Raw genomic sequence first — 19,502 nt, forward strand, 5'->3', positions numbered from 1 at the left:
TGAAAGTAACCACTAGCAGTGCAAAGCCCCAGAGCTCGCAGGGGGTACTGCAGTACTGCAGCTGAAGTTAAAAGCCCGTTTGTACTTCATTATCCTTCTGGCCTTGCACAGAGTAGACTTGTAGTTAGTACTTAAATGCATGATAGTCACATTTGCACAGACACAGAGACACACTCACTTCATCCCTTGCTTTGCAGATGATGGAGCAACACCTGATTGGCACTGAGAACAGAGAATTTGCAAAATAAACTCTTCATGTTCAAGATGAAGCATTCTCACAAAGTAGTAATCCAGTTTGTTGTCCATTATCATCTTTTACAGTGATATGGGAAGTCACCCATATGAGATCATCTCTTAGTTTTTCTTAGCCTGTGCTTATTGTCTCTAGTGAAACACAAATGGAAGATAAAGTCTGTGATCCTGTAGTAAAATAGAAGTCTGTTATAAAACCTTTACTGGGAGCATTTTTGAAGAAAGATCATTACATTTGCAGTCAAATGAGATTTGACATTAAATATAAATATACATACAAACACACACAGAGTATCTTTCACAGAAAAATATCCTCATCCTTTCTGGGTACACTGAGTTACAGAAGGCTTTATTGCTAAACAATCAACAGTGAAATTATTGCCTCCATTGTCAAAGAATGTTTTTTATTTGTACTTATTCAGTCTCTGTTTTCTCAGTTACACTTTTTATTTGCTTCTTTGCACCATTTCTACTATAGGAGCAAAAGATGAAAGCTTCGATCTGAAAAGGTCGGTGACTGTCTTTTTTCCTGCTCGGTAGATAAAGCCTTGCAATACCAAAACTGCAAGAAAGAATCCTTATTAAAAAAATAAAATAAATATTTCAATTAATTGACAGAAATTTAGCAGTTCCCCAGTGTTTGTTACTGGAAGTCCTAGAGGCAGAGTAAAAGAAAAGTGTTGTATGTTGGGGGTGGACTAAAGGCACAGATCTTTCCATAATCATAATTAACTTGCATACTATTGCATTTTGAAAGAGGAACTGTTATTTTGTTTTGATTTTTTTTCCCCTCATGTACAACTTAAAAATTCACTGTTCACAATAAAAGTATTCTACACCCATCTAATTACGTGGGGATTTTTCTGCTTGAAAAGCTTTAACTTTTTTATTAAATTAGTTTTTATATTTTGTACAGATGCTCGTGCAGCCTCGATACTCAGCCTCAGTCAAGTGCAGTTTGTGTTGCTCCAGGGTGCACAGTGGGACTCAGACAAAGGGGCTGCCTGGGGATGTGCTTGATGCAAAAGGAATCTCCAGCTGCAAGAATGGACAAACTCACACTTTTTCCTCAAAGAATTTATGGTGGAGGTAGTGGCCAAAGGGCAATATTGTCCCTATTGACCTTTCCCCCTTCCTTTCTTTTCCTTTCTTCCTTTCTTGCTTGCTTTCTTCCTTTCTTTTACTCTCTGCTTGGGCTTAGGCCTCACACTGCTGAGCTAGAGTAACCCGGGAAGACACATGCAATTGCATGGAGTTGCTGTTGTAAATAGTCTTTAAACTTCTGTGAGGCTAGAAGATTTTGGAAGAAATGTTGGGGAGAGGTGATTTTGAAAGGTTGGAGTAGAATCCTTCATATAAAGATTAACACAACCCTAGGTACATATATCAGAAAAAGACACAAGAAAGAACCCAAACTGGGGTGCTGAAGTATCCTGTCCCAAAGGCTGGATTACCTGGGCAGTTGCTGGAACTGGCTGCAAGGAAAGCAAAAGATTTCCCCTCTTGTCTTCTGGCAAGATATAGTAAGAAGATTTATGTTGAATTCAGGATGTGATTTTGGTTATATTTTGAGTGTGAAGTGGCCCATTTTCAGCCTGGAAAAATGTCTTGAGACTCATGATATAATGTGCAAAGATCCTAAACTATTTAATATCTCACCTGTAACAATTTACATGAGTGCTGTGCTTTATGTGCTGCATGCAGTCCTACTGACCCAACAGGACACTTTCCAATGCAAAAAGGGGTGGCAAGACCAGGTCTCCATTTATCCTTAGCTGGGAGAGAAGTACCACATTTGTTCTCTTTGCTGTTGTCCTCCTTTGATGACAGGGGTCCATCACGCTGCCTGCGTAACTGAGTGTGTCAGAGAGAAAACATACACCCCTCAGATAAAGAACATTTTGTAAGTAGTTGAATTTGAACTGGGCCTGTCTTATCACAGCTGCTACTTGCTGTCTTATCAGGAAAGCTCCCTAAATAAGCTACTGCCCCCAAAAGAGTAAGTGCTCTGCAACCTTAATGTAAGGGTCAAAATAAAGTGGTACAGTAAAGGCAGAACAGAAAGTTCTTAGAGTAAGAAGGAGGCAATGGAAAAGGCAGCCACCTTCCTACTTTGTAGCATTAATGTTACAGGTCTCTAGAGTAGTAGATGGACTTCATCAAGGGAGATACAAAACACTCTAATCTTAATAGACTTAATTAGACAGTTTAATCTGAAATAGACTTTATTTACTGTTGTTATTAGTAGCAATGACAACAATGTAATAGTCATTATTGTGATTTATGCTGTAGTTTAGTAATATAGTCTCAGTTAACACCTTTGATTCAGAAGCTTTTATGCAGTTTGTCAGTACTGAGTACTCACTACCCCTGTGTGTGGGGTTGAAGGTTAATCTCAGAGGCTGTCCTTAGGCTTCTTCTGTAGTCAATGCAGCATGACAAGTCCATTCAGAAGGTGATTCAGACTAGAGGGCTAATTTAGCAAATCTGAAAGATGTCATGAAGGGCCTCTTTCCTTACTACCTGCTGAGGGAGCTTAGGGAAATGAAGTGTTTGACGCTGACCTAAGTTTCGTCTGGTAGTTTGCTCTTCCAATAAGGTAGCAAGCTGCAACACTGGAGGTCAGCACTTCAAAAGTGTTCAGGAATTTAAAAAACAAAATATCTTAACAGCTTGGAAGACAGGGACCACAATAGGTAAAAAAGAAGTGGGCTACAGCCAAGGATTTTGGCAGAGTGATTGAAGTCCCAGTGCAAAACTCCCTTGTCAGATGGGAGGGAGGACCAGAGAGTGGGAGAGAGATGACAGTGGAGAGCTCACTGCCTCCTACTTGGCTCTGACACTGGTATTGAGGAGAGGGGAGAGAAAGTCCCTGCTTTTGTTCACTTGTTTGCCTCAGCTGAGGCAGGGAGGGAGGCTGGGCCCGTGCCCCCTGCCGAGCTCAGGGTCCTTTGTGCCACACAGCAGGTGTGAGGGGAAGCTCGTCTCCCTGAGTGAATACATATGTGGATGTGGATACCCCTGCTTCTTTCATGACCGTGCTGGGAACCAGAGCGAAGCCGCATTTCTCAACAGCAGGCCAGTAATTCCTGGAAACAAGCGAGCACAGGAAGGGGCCATGGAGCGAGAATGGGGATGGTTTGGGAATAGCTCTGCAGGACCACTCCTTATCTTGCATTTCTCATTGATAGCTTTAGGGCTTCATCCCAGAACAGCGATGGGCATCTCCCGAGAGACCTCAAACTGGTATCTTAACTACTTTTCTCTGTGAAAAGCTGATCTGGACAAAAAATATCTTTTAAATTCTTCAGCTGAAAGGGGCTGCATAAACTTAAACAAAATTGTCACAGTACCCACAGTCCTGTCTTATTCACATCCCAGTTCCTCACTTGCCACGGGTTAGCTGTCGCCAGCCTGACGCCCTTCCCCCCACATCCATGTCAGCAGCTGCAATGACAGGAGTTCTAAGCCAAATGCCTGGCATGCTGGAGCCTCTGCCAGGACAAAACCACATATTTAGTTCTCTGCCTCAGTGCCAGGTGGGAGGTGTGAACACCAAGGAGAGGAGGCCTGAGGCTGCAGCTGGCAGGCTGTGCTATTGATCCAGAGGGTCAGGCCACTGTCAAGGAGCTTCAGAAAAAGAGAATTAAGCAGAGAATCATTGAGGTTAGAAAAGACCTTTTAGATCATCCAGTGCAACCATTAACCTGGAACTGCCAAGTCCATGAATTAGAGTAGAAGGGTTGGCTACATACTTTTAGTGCTTTTAGTAAGCTTATAAAAAAGGGGGAGAGTGACTTCTCACACGGGCAGATGGAGATAGGTTAAGGGGGAGTGATTTTAAACTAAAAGAGGAGAGATTTACATTAAACGTTAGGAAGAAACTCTTTACTCAGAGGGTGAGTACAGGTTGTCCAGAAGTTATGGATCCCCCATCCCTGGAAGTGTTGAAAACCAGGTAGGACAGGACTTTGAGCAACCTGGTCTAGTGGAAGGTGTCCCTGCCCATGGCAGGGGAATGTATGACTAAATTATTTTTGATGATCTCTAAGGTCCCTTTCAATCCAAACCATTCTCTGATTCTGTGATTCCTGACATGGCAATGTTTTACCTTAAAGCCAAATCATGCCATCTTTGAAGAGAAAAGGTGAGCTTGCTTTTAAATTTAAGTTTTTGAGTATGGTTTTAGCAACCTAGGCAAATAAATAAACAATATTACATTCTTATATCTTTTGTAGCAGGTACAGTAAGTCAGACTGTGAGAATTAATGCCTCCAGGGATCAAATCTGGAGCCATTGGAGCTAAAACATGTGCTGAACTAGGGGACCCATCCCCCAGGTTTGCTGAAGCACCCAGAGCTACGTGCAGGTAGCCCAAGCTCCTACTGTATCTCTGAGAACAGTATCACCTGCTGACTGGGCTCTTCTCAGTGGGACAAAACTGACCTAGTCTCTGACTTGTGAAATCAACAGATTCTGTACATCTCTTGACAGGACTAGACAGTCCAGATTTTCAGGGATATTGAAGATGAAAAAAAGAAGCATAGGAAAAAGCATACAAATATTCCCACCAGAAACGGGTACAGCAGAAGATACAGCTGCCTTTAGACATGCAGAAACACTTTATACATATTTGTGGAAAAAGAAACAATTGTGTGCATAAGAATCTGAATTTTGGTATTGCCAACCAGTATGTAATTTAGGAAGTCCTGAACTCGCATTCCTAGAAGACACAACTTCAACTTTCTCTTTGCAAAAAAGTCATTGAACCTCAAATGTGTTGTGGGAACAGAATTGGGCACTTTGTAGATGTGGTTGGTCATTTACAGTTATTCCACCCCAGTGACAAAAGGGATAACTGTTACCTACACCAGAAAGTCAGCTTGAATTATGTGAGTAAAGGAAAAAAATAAGAAACTATGAATAAACTCTGGATGAGAAAGGTGAAAGATTCGCAGCGAAGTGGAAAAGAAAATGAACCAAAAGAAAACTAAGCTTTTAAGCTTGGTTCAGAGTTTGGGGGAGATTTTGCCTGGCAAGTTGTAGAGATGGCAGAAAAAGGTTTCTTCCTATGTGTATCTAGTGCTTGCAGTGCACACCGTAGCCTCCTGCCAGGGAAAGTATGTTTTTCTGAGAAGTTTGTTTTCATAGTCTGTCAGGTAGGCTTGCAAAATAGCATTTATAAAATTAGACAGACTACTGCTCAAACCAGCTCTGCATCAAAACATTTTAAAGGGCAGAAAAATTGATTACAGGTACCTTTTGGATTGGAATAAAAAGCTGGAATAAGCCCTCTTCCTTAGCATAATTTATTCTGTAAACATCTGGCAAGATGTGAGCATGCCATACTTATATCATACCAAGAGTTCAGGGCCTTCAGCTCACCTCTCTGGTGAGAGACCTCTGCTCAGATTCTCTGCTCTTTGTCAAAAGCACATTATGCTTCCTCAGGATACATGCTTTCTAATCTTCACCTCATCAGAAGAGTTGATTAAAAAAAAAAATACATTTAACAGTCATGGGTTGGAGCTAAAGGCTTTTCTCCACTGATTGGCTTTCTATGTGTGAATTTCTTTAATTAAAACCTTCCATACTCCTTTTTGATTGCTTGAATGTTGGAAATATTTAAAAGGAAATCTGGATTTTTTTCTACAAAACTGAAAGAAAACATAGCCCCTGAATGAAGAGATAGTACCAGTTTCTTTACAAAAACGCTGGCCTGGAAGAGCCCTAAGCCTTGCTTCAGATATCTTCCCTCATAATAACTCTTGGCCCTCTGGGAAATTCCTGAGTTTGACCTAATCCTGAATATTCTGTTACCCAACTGGAGCATTCCAGGGGCAGGACACTCTCCAAGAGGCATCATGTTTACAACCACCATTTGGAACAGCTTTTGTCTCCGTTTCTCTCCAGGAGTGGGCTGTAAAGAAATTAGGTGGCATGGTGAAGAGAAGTATTTTCAGCCTGCTTTATTTCTTTATCAACTGTTTGTGTTAATGATGATTGCAGAGTTCGTTTTCTTTCTGGCACAGATGGAGAATGCATTGGAGATGACTGTTTCACACAATGTCTATGCAGGCCATACTTTTTTATATAGATTTCAATATATAGTGTATATCAAAATATATTTTTTCTTGGCCTATATGTGCCTTTTGTGGGTTTTCTATTGAAAACAGTGTATGCTTAAGTTGTGTGATTCTATTCAGGTTGTTATCATAGTTAAAAATCTAAACAGGTTCAAAGAGTGATTGGACAAATTCATAGGAAATAATTAAACCATTCTGAACTGCTAAATGCAAAGTTGCCATCTGTAATTTAAGATGTCTCCAAGATGCAGCTGTTAAGTTGACAGTAGACATGAATCAGAAGTTGAGAGTTTGCCTTCCTTACCCTGACCTTATTCTTTCCCCTAGTGCCACTGTCTGTACTGACAACTCTTGCAGCTGGAATGATATTTGACCTCTAAAACTACTTCACAGTACCAGTCTCACCAGGCAAAAAAAGCAAAAAATAGAAGATAAACCAAAGATGCTGTGGGACAATAACCAAAAAAAGAGAAAGGGGTGAGATCACAAAACATTCTGGCCATGTGGAGGCAGCACACAAAGCTTTCTGTACTTCAGCTCTTGCCTGGTGGTCTGTCTATGCGTTTTCTGAAATGTTTCCAGTGTTTAACTGTAAGACACTGAGTCCCTTACTGCAACCTTTATTAAAGAACATTTCCTTCTGTTTCCCTGCAACAGCAATCTAGTGTCAGTGAGCACAGTGAAACAGAGCTCAAGGAGAGCAAAGAGAGCAGACAGCCTGGAGGGACCAGCGCCCAGAGTCACGGCCAGAGAGCCCGGCAGTGCATCCTGCTGCTGCAGAACAGGAAGGTGAGGGCTGCTGCCATCCTTTCATGTCTCCTGCCCTCCTCTAGTCACCGGCCTGAGTAAAGCCTTAAATGTCATGTATCAGTCATATGTTAGTGTTTTTAAGCTGTCATATTTATCCTATATTCACTAATATCTTTTTAACGAGCAAATAATTCTCACTTAGTTGTTTTCTTTTGGTTCTGCTCTTCTATATGTCTGTTGTTCCTGAACAGCTCCTACCTGTTTTTCTACATGGGCGCTTTCATTACTGGGAGCTAATTGCAAGCAACTTCCTACAGGGATTTGCTGTGCCACATCTTGTGCTGCATTTTCAGCTACACACATGCAGTATGGCATGAACTCAGTCTCTGTCCCCAAGTGAGTCTGTGAAACTATTAGAATTGCCTCACTGGCAGGAATTATAATATTTTCAGATTCAAAAATTGACATAAACGAGCTATTTTTTCTGACCTTTTTTTTTTAGTCAGCAAACCACACTGCTGGATTCTTTCCAGAGAGCTAATAGAAAAAGGGCATCTGTGCATTCAGAGTGAACTCACTTATAATCTGAATTACTATTAGTGGAAGACATTTTACACTTGATTTAATGAGAATTTTTGGTTTTATCTGGAACTCCACGACATTTTGCTTTTGGCTAAATTACCACTGAGCTACATGGAATCCTGACAATCAGAAGAATTGAACCATCATGCCCTCATTTTCAACAGTTATGAAATTCTTTATTTGAGTTCTAGTAAGCTGGGAAGTTTCAGTAACAGGTGAACACCCTTGTACAGATAATTATTTTCCATACTCTGAGTTATAAACTGGAAGGTTGTCTTTCTGCCAAGGGAATGTGCTTATCTATTTTTATTTTGCTGTAATGTAGTTGCAATTTGAACTTGTTTATAAAGTGTGGGCATGTACTCTGAATGCAAACCAGCCATTGCTGGTGGGCTGGCACGTACTGTGACCCCATGAGCAAACAATAAGGTTTCATAAACAATAAGGTCCCTATATTTTTGAAGAGAACATAAGCTTTCTAAGAAAGTGAAAAAACACAGGTGATTCAGCAAACTAGTAATAACTTGAAGATTTCTCTTCAGTCATGTCTAAAAAATACAGCTGGCTTATCATGCAAGTGAATTCAATCAAAAGACACATTGTTAGCTTGTAGTGAAATGATTTGGTCTCCACCTATTTCTGCCTTGAATACACCACCAATTTTTTTTCATTACTCTCATTCTTTACATTGTCATGTAATTTTCAAGGCAAAGCGCACTTGATAAATTTATCCCCTCTCATTATTGTAGCTATGAAGACACATTTTCAGCATTTAGCTGCCTCTGCTGTGTGCAAGCACACTGACACCAAGGCAACCTGCTGTGATTTTCCAGGCATCCAGCAGGAAGCCCAAGGACTGATGGCTCTCCCAGGAAAACCATTGTCTCCTCCACATAAGGAAAAGACTAGAAAAACATAATTTGCTAGGTGGACTAGAGAAGATGCTTTGGTGCCAGATTTTGCCTTTTGTGCAGAGACAAGACCCTTGATTTTCCAAAGGGACCCTGGCACACAGTGCAGTGCTTTGCAGGGTCACTGCTCAGGGCAATCTCTGGCTGGGACACCTTCTTACTTGCTTTTATCCCTTCTGGTCCTCCTTGATCTGGTAGCACTTGTGGCTGAGCTCTTGATTCTTGGCCATCTTCAGGAATTTCCCACTGCATCTGCCATCAGGTAATGTGGTCACTTGCATCCTGTTTCTGCATCTGGAGCTGTCTTATCCCTTGCCATCTTTACTGGAAAAATCAAGCGAGGATTGAGACAGCGTTGGGGGAAAAAACATGAGTGGAAGTCATTGTCTTGTGCTGATAAAACTTTAGGAATGTGACAGCAAATCTACCTCATGGACTAAGTAAAACCCCCAAATTACTATCCTAGGCATTTTGCTTTATTCAATGTCCTTTTCCCATCCCAGTGTCATTTTATTCTGACTTTTATACCAGGGGAATAACCAAAAAGCTTTCTCTGTAACTATGTCTCCATAAACTAACATCCTCTAGGACCAGTTAGATTGGAGACTGGACAGATTGCCCTGGGCCACTAATCAATACAGAGAATTTACTGACATTACATCACATTAAAACCAATTACACTTCCATTACACTCATCTACTTTACCCCTTCCTGCATATGTGCCTACTGAATCCAGTCCATATTTAATCTGGCGATGGATTAGCTAATGAGGTGGTAGAATCAGTTACTAGCCTGGCAACAAGGCAAGGGAAGCCATCCAGCAAACACTTTCTGATTTGGAAGTTTTCTCTGAAGGACAACAAGGAAAAAAGAAGCTGGAGCAGAGCCTCTTTGTTAATCCATCTGTGCTTAGGAATGGTCTGAAATAGTTCTATCAAATTGTGAATTTTCTTCTTTTTCTTCTATCTCGTGGTAACATGGGGTGATTGAAAGAACAGTTATTGAGCAAAAAGCATTTGTGCAATAACCACTCTTGGGAAGAGGAAAGGTTTGCATCTGCACCAACTAACTCCAGAAAAGTCTGCTTTAGTTAAACAGCAAATATTCTGGGATTGAAGTGGTGCTCCAGAAATGTTCTATCAGTAGAATTATTCTGGAATAATTCTAATTCTGTATCTAATGTTGTTTCCAGCTCTGTTCATGGAATTTTTACACAGGAGCAGGAACAGAGCTTGCAGCATCCACAGCCAAACATACATGTGGTGCATCAAGCAAGTCTGTGTCACACTTGCTGGAAAAGAGCATACAGTGGCAAATAAAAGTCAAGCTCAGAGTTCTCAACAGTGAGGGGAATTGGGAATCTATTAGGGATGAAAGGATACTCTGTGCTACCAGGGACGGAACAGAAATGAGCCTGGGTCCGGCTGGAACAAAGAGAGCAGAAGGGGTGGTGGCTGCTATCACAGCATAAGAGCACTGAATGCCACGAGACCTCACTCAGGCACTTGAACAACTTGGTTTGAAGAGGGTATCAGTGTGCAGGATGAGCAGGGAGTGCAGCTCCAATACTGTCAGAGCTTGTGTACTGAGCTGTGTTAAGGGCAAGAAGGAAGGCAGAGCTGTGGAAAGCTGCAGCATGGACTAATTTTGTGGTGGTTTGTAGTGGTTTGCGCTGGCATCACTTCATGAGAGCCAAGAAGACTGAGCAGGCTTGGAGGAGTTAGCACATTTGGGTCAACAAGTACTGTAGGACTTCTGTATTATAGAGTTGTATGTCATTAAGAAGTGAATTTAGAAAATACCTTAAAAATAAAAAAACTGGCAAGTCTGTGTTTTGCCAGAAATGCTACGAATTCCGTGGATTGAGAGGAGGCAAGAAAAAGGGTGGTGTGAGTGCTGTTACATCGGTAATATTTTATTTGCTGTTTGGTGTTACTCTTACCCATTTCTTTGACCACACTGATGCTGGTGCCTGGCTTTTTGAACAGTGACAACTCTTAGGTATAGATGTATCTAAAATGCACAGTCAAGAGCCTTTTTGAAATGACAGCTGATTTTAATAGCTTGTAACTTTCAATCATGAAGGGAAGAGCAAACAAAACCTTTTCTGCTAATAATGTTTACACAAGTCTTAAAGCAGGCTATTTTATCCTTTCCTACAGTCAAGCTAAAATAAACCAAACCAGACTGTCCAAAGAAGGGGAGAATGAAGGAGCTTTTTATCCAGGCTCTTCCCTCCTGTTCTCCACCCTCTATTCTCTACAACAAAAAATTGATTGAATCATGAAAGATGGGAAATACAGCATCACAGATTACAAGGATACGCAGCACATCCATTTGGTTTATCAGGAGACAGAACTGTCTTCTAGTCACAGCTCCACCTAGCCCTTTCAGAGCCCTGTTAACAGCAACCTGGCTGAGCATGGCAGCTTGACAGGGCCAGGCTGATCTGTATTGTTTTGCTATTGCTTTTCATCCAAGCTGCTGTCACTCTGCTGTTTGGCTGGTTTGAGTGGCAGTGTGCAAAGGCTGTGCTTTAGAGGAGTTTTTCGAGGTGGAGTTGCATGCAGTTTCACAGATGAGGACTTAAATAAGTGGTAGTCACAAAATGAAGGGATTGAAATTATAATCCTTGCACCAAGCCATGAATCCAAAACAGGACAGGAACTGGTGCAAAGAGCAAAATGAGTCACTTTAGCACAGGGTTTAGTCTCATATATTTTTAATGATATGAAATCTTTATGTTTCTTTATAGATGAACATACCTAGCTGAGGGACAAGTATCTTCTGTTTCTGATTTAATGCTTTTATCTCTTCAGCTCTAGCATCGTACTGAATTTCTGTTTTAATTTAAAGTAAGGTACATGGGAAGGAGCAAATACATGTGTGTGGTGCTCCCCAGTAAACTATTAATTTTGCAATTTGCAAATATCATATGGATATCTGAGACAATTTTCATCATACTATCTTATAGACTGGCCGAAGAATCATGCAGTTCTTCAGCTACATTATTCCATGGATTAATATACTGTGTGTCTCTGTAATAGCTGGGCTGCTGCTGGTATCTGGACTATGTGGTTTAGAGGTCACTTCAGATATGTTATAGTCCATACCAGTGTAAGCATGCACCAAATGGTAGATCACTGAATTACAGTGTAGTATCAGCCAACAAAAGCAGTAATAAAGGGATTTGGCAGTAAGCATAGAAAGGACAATGTGAGTTTTGGGTGCTGCAAAGATTTCTAAGGTTCTAGGGAATCAGCAGCCACAGCTATTAGCAACAATCTAAATACAAGTCTGTGAGAGTAAAAAAAGAGAAGATAGCACAGAAGCTTCTGCTATTATTAATCATTGTAGAGGTGGAGCAAGGAAGACTGGGAATTCAGGTCTGGTTTGTTGGATTTAAATGCATGGAGGAACTTGGAGCTGTGGCAGTCTGGGAGGGTGCCCTGCCACAGTGTGCCTTACACTTTGCCTTTCCAAGGTCATCTTTAAAACTGGAGTGTATACATGAACTTGCCAGGAAGCCAATGAGATCTAAAAGCAGTCCAAAAACATTCAAGCTGCCATCAGCCCTGTCTCAGGATGGCCAGTGTGCCCAGCCATCACCAAGCAACTCGAGGGTTACACAGGGCTTTTTAATGCAAGACATTTTAGCACAGTCCAAAGATGCTGTCATGACACATACGAGCAGTGATTCACTGCCTCTCAGCTACCCTGTGATTACCCCCTCACCAATTCATTCTCTCCGATCATTACTTCCTTATTTTTTTTTAAAAAATCATTGTGTTCTCATTTTTCCCATATAAAACCATCAACTTGTCAAAAAAGAGAGGACCTGGAAAAAAATTTCTCTCCTTTTCACCCTGTCTGGCTTCTTTCAAACTGATCTATGCAAAGCTCTAGTGCAGCCTGACAAGTCCTAACTGCTGATATTTCACAGACACTGAGGGAATGGTAGTGGGAGGGAGCAGGAGAATTGTTCTTGTAAGGGATTTGCTGCAAGCTGCTGCATTCTACAGGGGCTCTCACAGACACCTTGCAATTGAGGGAGGGTAGGCAGCTAAAATGGAGCAGAGGGAGTCACATTCAACAGGAAAGCAATGGTTGCAGGAGTAGAAAAATATGATGATAAGTTGTATATTTCAATGTAAAAAAACCCGTTAATTTAAACAGACAGAAAAAGTGAAAACTTATTTCTGTCATAAGACTTGCCCCTGGAAAGGAAACAGAGGGTCCTGAGTCATTATTTGATGTGTTTTATTTTGAGGCAGAGAACTTATTTTACTGACTGAAACTGGATTGAAGGATTACTGTGCTAGAAGCAGGCCATCTGTCCATAACTATATTAGATATGATAATGTTCTTTTCTTCACAGCTATTAATACCATGGCTCCAGTTGGCCTGCTCCTCTGCATCCTCTGCCTGGATCTGCTTGGTAAACAGGTGATAAAAGAGACTGCTCCATTCCTAAGATAAAAATATTGTATTGGGTCTAAAAACTAAATTGCAGGGCTAGTGAAGTGAAGGGAGAGTCTCTTTTTTTGCCAAGCAAGATGCAACCCCCAGGTAGCTGGAAAGATTTGTAGGTCAACATTCATCAGCAGAACTGGACCTCTTTACACTGCTGGTATCATTCAGACATTCACTGCATCATGACAGCACCAGATCAGGATGGTACCTTCTTCTTACTTTACCTTTTCATATAATTTAGGCAATTCTTAATTGAAGAGATTTGGAGCAGCATTCCTATTTGTTACTTTCTTGTGCAGGTCTCCAGCTCCCTGCCAGATGCAATTACAACTGTTGGCATATTTAGGATGAAAGATAGTATTTTATGGGTTACAGAAGCAGGGTAGGGAGCAAAGACATGATGAAAAGTGAGACTTGCAGAAAGCAATCTGCTTTTGTAAAAGCAAAGTTTCAGCTTATTTGCCTCTTTGATTGTGACAACTTTCATTTTGCCAAAGGAAGCAAGTAATAAGTAGCATTTAATCATCAGAACACACAGGGATACAAATACACAGTGATTATATTGCTACTTTCTTTTGCCACCATCTGTATCAGCAATTGAATTTACAGCTGGAAAAATATCTCTCTTTTTTGTCTTTTTTTTCTCAGTCATTACCTTTCTAGATGGCAGATAAGAGCAAAGTTTCTCTCAAGTAGTTGTCAAGCTATTTCTTAAACAAAAGCTGCTGTAGGAACTCCTCTTTCTCGTAAGTTATAGCAGATTCACTCAGGGGCAGGAAATCACATAGGAGCAGGAACTGAGGAGCCATCTTGCTCCAGAGATCTTTTACAGTTTTCTGGCAAACATGTACCAAGCCTTCATGATGGGCACCAGGGGAACTTGTTATGGCTCTTCATCAGCTGCAGTTTCTTCTCCTCCATGTGAGGCTTCCCAGATGAACACTATCTTTCCTTTCTTCTACATCCAGCATACTTGTCCCCAAGTCCTGAGTCCTGGTTTTATTTGGCCAGGAGATCAGAGCTTCTGGAGCTGCTGGTGGCACGGCAGAAATTGTGAAAGAAATGGTATTTCCAGTAGCTTCTCAGAGGGACATTTCTTCTGGAAGCCATCCAGGTCCTGCTAGCTGAATATGCCAGAAATATGCCAGTTTCAAGCTCTTCAGAAAACCTTTCCTCTCTCTCCATTTGAACTATTCATCTTTGAATAACAGAGCTCTGAGCTGAAAGAACAACTTGTCATATAGTGATCTGTAGCAGCATTACCCTGGGCCCCCTTTGCAGACTGTGATGAGCAGTGGGAGTCTTTGAGTACACTGTACATCATCCAAAAAGAGGCACTGAAAAGGTTCCAAGGAGTCCTTCTCTGGAAGTGCCTCTGTTTTCTTTGTTGGCTACAGAGCGAGCCTGGTGTACCTGCCTCATCTCTAGATATCCATGATACCTGCCTCATCTCTAGATGTCCACGTTGTAGACAGCTACAGTTAGGTGAGACAAAGTCAATCTCTCTTCTGGTCTAGGCACTGATTGAATATGGGGATTGAATATGTTGTATTTATAGTGCATTCTTCAGTGTTAGCCATGCATTTGGTACTCTCCTCATTGATCTTCATTCAATACCATAATAATATCTTCCTGTGTTTACCTCACAAATCTGGAGAAATGTAAGCTATGTTCAAGGATGATTACCCTGAGTGCTTCCTCATGGTCAGCTACAGCAAAATGTTTCCCTGCTTCTGGTGCCCACTTGGGCAAGCACTGTGTGGTTATAGAGGGAGCTGGGCCTGACTGACAGGGCTGCTACTCTTCAAGGAAGGGGTTGACGCCTGGTGAGAGCAGTGGCTAAAAGAAGCCTGCTGGGAGCAACTGAAGGAGCAGGGAAAGCAGCTGGTTCTTTGTGGAGGCCTTTGGGAAGCATCCAGTACCCTGAACATGGGAATACCAAGGAAGAGCACACTAAAGCAAATAGCTCTCGGCAATTCCTGCCTCCTTGCTCTCTTCTGCGTGGCCATTGTATTCAGTTGAGACACTCTCATCACTTTAGTTCTTAAATTGTGATGTGCCCCACAGTGTAGGTTGTCTCAATCCAGAGGAAGTACAGTTACACAATAACAGGGAGTGCAGTGTCATTATAAAAAGAAAAATAAAATTGAAGGAATATTCCTTGGACATAATGGCATAATTTTGTCAATATTCTCTAACTCAATAAACAAGCAATAGAGCATTGATTCATAACTAGTGGAAAAAAGAACTACAGTTCTCACTAATAATATTTCTCATTTCTGATTTGACAATAGCTGATGGCAGCTTTTATGGACCGACCTCTGCTGAGCACACAACTGCAAGGAAATGAACCTGTGAGTTAATGTATTATATAGACTTAGCTCAGGAATAATTTGTACAAATTGATGATAAAAGCCAAATCAAACAAAGGAAGTCTGCTGTGACAGAAGCGAACAAGGGACAAGCCTAGAGGAGGTAAGTGACTTCCCCATGCACTTCAGTCAGAGTCCACAAGGTGCCCTGCTCTTCCAGCTGAGTCTACAGTAAAAAAAAATTACCCAACCCTTTGCTACAGCTGCTTTAGGTAGTGAGTTCTCCCTTGCATGTGTAATTCCCACCTGAGCCAATGTTCTTCACTACAAGAAGAGACTGAACAGTTTAGTACCATGTCGAGGGATGAGAGGTGGAAAAATGAGTGAAGATACCATATGTGGAGAAAGCAAATGGCAGTGCATTCCTGATGCTGAAGGAGGGTTTCTCAGGTTCTCCTTGACTCAGCATTTCAAGGCAAAGCACCATCGTGCTGGGTTTGGTCTTTGTAGTAAAATGCTTTTGCAATTCTGTTTCTGATGGAGGGTGTGTAAGGCTCAAGTATAAAGGCTTTGTATTAAAGGCCGAATTTTACCATAAGAGGCTAAGTTACTGTTATCCCTCAGCCTGCCTCAAACTTCAAATGAAATCAGCTTTGATCACTTCATGCTTCTTCTCTCTCCAGATGCTCACTGAGCCTTGTAGCATTGTTTGAGTGGAAATGTTTCACAAAATGGATTTCAGGTTTGCCTCCAGTAAGCAACTAAAACTGATTCTAAGTAAAAAAAATAAAATTGTTTTTCCCTGCAAATTATTGCTGGGTGATTTATAACACTAGTATTATGTGTGAGCCTAAATCAGCTTGATTAAGAGCAAAGATTGAACTGTTTTTCTGCATGCATCAGATTATTTGAATAGAGAAACAGTATCAAGGCTGTAGCTATTTCACTTTGGTGGATTAAGTGTTTATTAGTGCAAGAAGGGCTGACTACACCACTGCTTTGAATATGCAGATGCAGAGTGGATGTTGATAGGCCCAAGGAAACATCTGGTGTTGTGTCACCAGAGGAAAAGACAGTCTGTCCTCAGAGGTCCTGCAGAGATACAGGCTAACACATAGTGTGAAGAAAACTGATTTTCAAGACATAGGAGTTGTTAAGGGAGCCATAGGAGCCTCTTGCTGGTAAAGCCATGCAGGTGTATTTTCTGGACCTACTCTGGCACAGAAGAGGCTCTGTTAGGATCAACAGGTTCCCTGAAAAAAAAAAATTGTCACTCACCAAGTTCTCAGGCTTGAGGGACCTATTTCTTAAGTTTTTCTTCCCTCTTTCAGGAGGCAAAAATGTATGAGTTTCTTTCTGGAGACATATTAAGTTCTCAATTCTGTCAAAAGAAACTACCCTTTTGTGGGTCTCAAATATTCCTTTCCCTTTCCATGACCAAACTGCAACAAAGATATGATGTGATACTTCATGCTGAAGCTTTCTTGTCCTCAGTAAATATATGTGAAAGGTATGGTTAAACCAAATGGAAATATCTTCTATCCTAATACAATCCCTTGTGCTAAGTGAAAATAGACTGCTTGATATCTTTCATGGAGAAGAAAAGAAGAGTGAATCAGGAGTGTTGCTCTAAGAAAACATTAGTCAGTGCACAGCACAAGAGGTGGTTTGCTTTCTTTTTCTTCTGAGTGCAAATTGAGCCTGGCTGCTGGAAAACTACACTGTCTCCAGGAGGATATCCTCAGCTATCACTCACCTTTGGAAATATTTTCCTGGTAGAGAAAAATTGATTCCTTACATCTATGGAAAAAGCAAGGGCTGAAATAGTAGAGACTGTAAAGTTTTGTTTTCAGTATCTACTTCTGAGGCACCTAAATGTGTGTTGTGCACTGGGGAGAATAAATTCACAGTGAAGACCGCAGCTAGGATGCAATTACTATAGACAAATAAAAATGGCAGAAGTAAAATTAATAAACACTGTCCACTCTGCTGGTTCTCATCCAAACTTTATTAGCCAATTTATCTGTTCTGCTGTCATTAATTCTTACTATGTTTTTTTCTTTCTTCATTTTGCACTTATCCTGAGTACACTATGCTCCAAGAAGCTAGAACTACTAAGCAGATGTTTCTGCTTTGCGGACTCCGGCATTCCATACTTGGTTGTTTCTTGACAACTAGAAATCCTGACTGGGATGTTTCATTTTTCTCACATGAGCTATGGGAGCACCACAGAATAACATCTAATCAGTACTAATTCCTGTAGCTTGTATTAACATTAATTACTCAACTTTGGGGACAGAACATACCCTTAGCAAATTTGCAGATGATGCTAAACTGAGGGAATGCTTAACATGCTGAACAGCAAAGTTACAATCCAAAGAAACTTGAATATTGGGCCAAAAGGAACTTCATGAAGTGCAGAAAGGGGAATGCAGAGCTCTGCACCTGGGGAGGAATAACAGCAGGCATGAGTGCTGAGCTAGAGCAGGTGTCAAGTTGTGAGTTAGCAGTGAACTCTCGTTGCAGTCAACATGAACTGCACACTGGGCAACATCAGGGGCAGCGTTGCCGGCAGGCTGAGGGGACTGGTGAAATAGTTTCATGTTTGTGGACTTTGCAGCCCAAGAGGGAAAGGGAGAGAAGAGAGAGAATCAAGTAGAAGCCTAATTAGGATCATCAGGCACTTGGAGGACCTAGAAGGACACAATTGGGCTAATGTAGCCTGATGAAGAGACTATTAGTCTGACTAACCACAGCATACAGCTACCTGGTCAGGAACTACAGAGGTGCCTGAGACAAACTCTTCTCAACAGTGGCAAGTGGTACAAAAAGGGGCAAAAGTTACATGTTGCAGCTTGGCAAGTTCAGGTTAGACATTAGGAAAAACCTCTTCACTCTGAGGGTTGTGCAGCACTGGAACAGGTTACCCAGAGAGGTCAGGGACTCTCTGTCCTTGGAAGTTCTCAGGACTAAGCTAGGGAAAGCAACAGCTGATCTGACCTAGTGCTGGCAACAGCCCTGCTTTGTGTGGGAGACGTGACCAGAGGCATCCAGAGAACCCTTCCAGCCAGCACTCCAATGCTTGTATGAATTTGGGGGATGCAGGCAGCCAATCTAAAAGAATCCTGTTGCAGTCAGACTTTACTTGAACAGCCCGTAGTTATGAAGTGTTACTGAGAAGTGAACTGTGTCTTCACGTACAACGGGAAATCTATTTTCCCAAATCGTGCTACATGTGTTATAAAGCTGCACCAGAGTACATGACTCCCAGATGAGGGCAACTTTTCTTACTGGCTTATGCCCCAGTTCCAGGAGACTTGTAGAACTTATATGCCAACATATATGTATGGACTTTGTTTTAAGCCTTTGCATTTATTTGTTATTTGGTTAAACTCCAAAAGTATGTGCATAATTCTTTAATGAATCAAAGGATTTGCACGTCCTTAGCTGGCTCCTGGTGGTTGTTCTATTCCTGAGGTACCTCAGCTGTGGCTAACTCTGAAGAATTAGGTCAGACAAACAGAATGTACATTTTACATTGTGCACATCTGTGTCCCTTATTCAGGTTACCGGTTCACAAAATATCATATCTGTATTCCAAGTGAAACTTCCATGAAAACACAAGCTGCTCCCACCTTATGAGTGCAGTCCTTCCCCGAAGGAAAATCCCTCAACATCTGCAGAAGCGATAACTATTTCATCAAGAGTGTTTGCTGTCCCTTGCAAAATCCACCCAAAACAGCTGAGAAGCATTTTAAAAGGTAAAATAGAGCTTGCAAGACATCCATGACATGCTGCAGTGCTTCATCAGATTCTTGTCTTGTTACACTAAAGACAAGAATGTTAGCACTGTAGATGATTAATTATTTATAGGACTCATTAATTTGCTGTCAAACTGCCAGAATTATTTTTTTCACAGTATCTCGTGTGAGTGAAAACTGTAGAGCCTAAATTCCAAGTGTGTTCCAGGCCTGTGGAAACCTTTGCTAAGGCTCTTTTTCAAGTAATCCTGTACAAAGTTTGGGGGAATGGGATTATATGTTGAGACATTTTCATTTGACTGCAGTATTTGGATAATATGCATATCTGTAAGAGTGTATGCTGTGTGAGATTAAATCTCTGAAAACTCAGATGTG

This window comes from Chiroxiphia lanceolata, chromosome 5, assembly GCF_009829145.1.
Source record: "Chiroxiphia lanceolata isolate bChiLan1 chromosome 5, bChiLan1.pri, whole genome shotgun sequence".
NCBI lineage: Eukaryota > Metazoa > Chordata > Aves > Passeriformes > Pipridae > Chiroxiphia > Chiroxiphia lanceolata.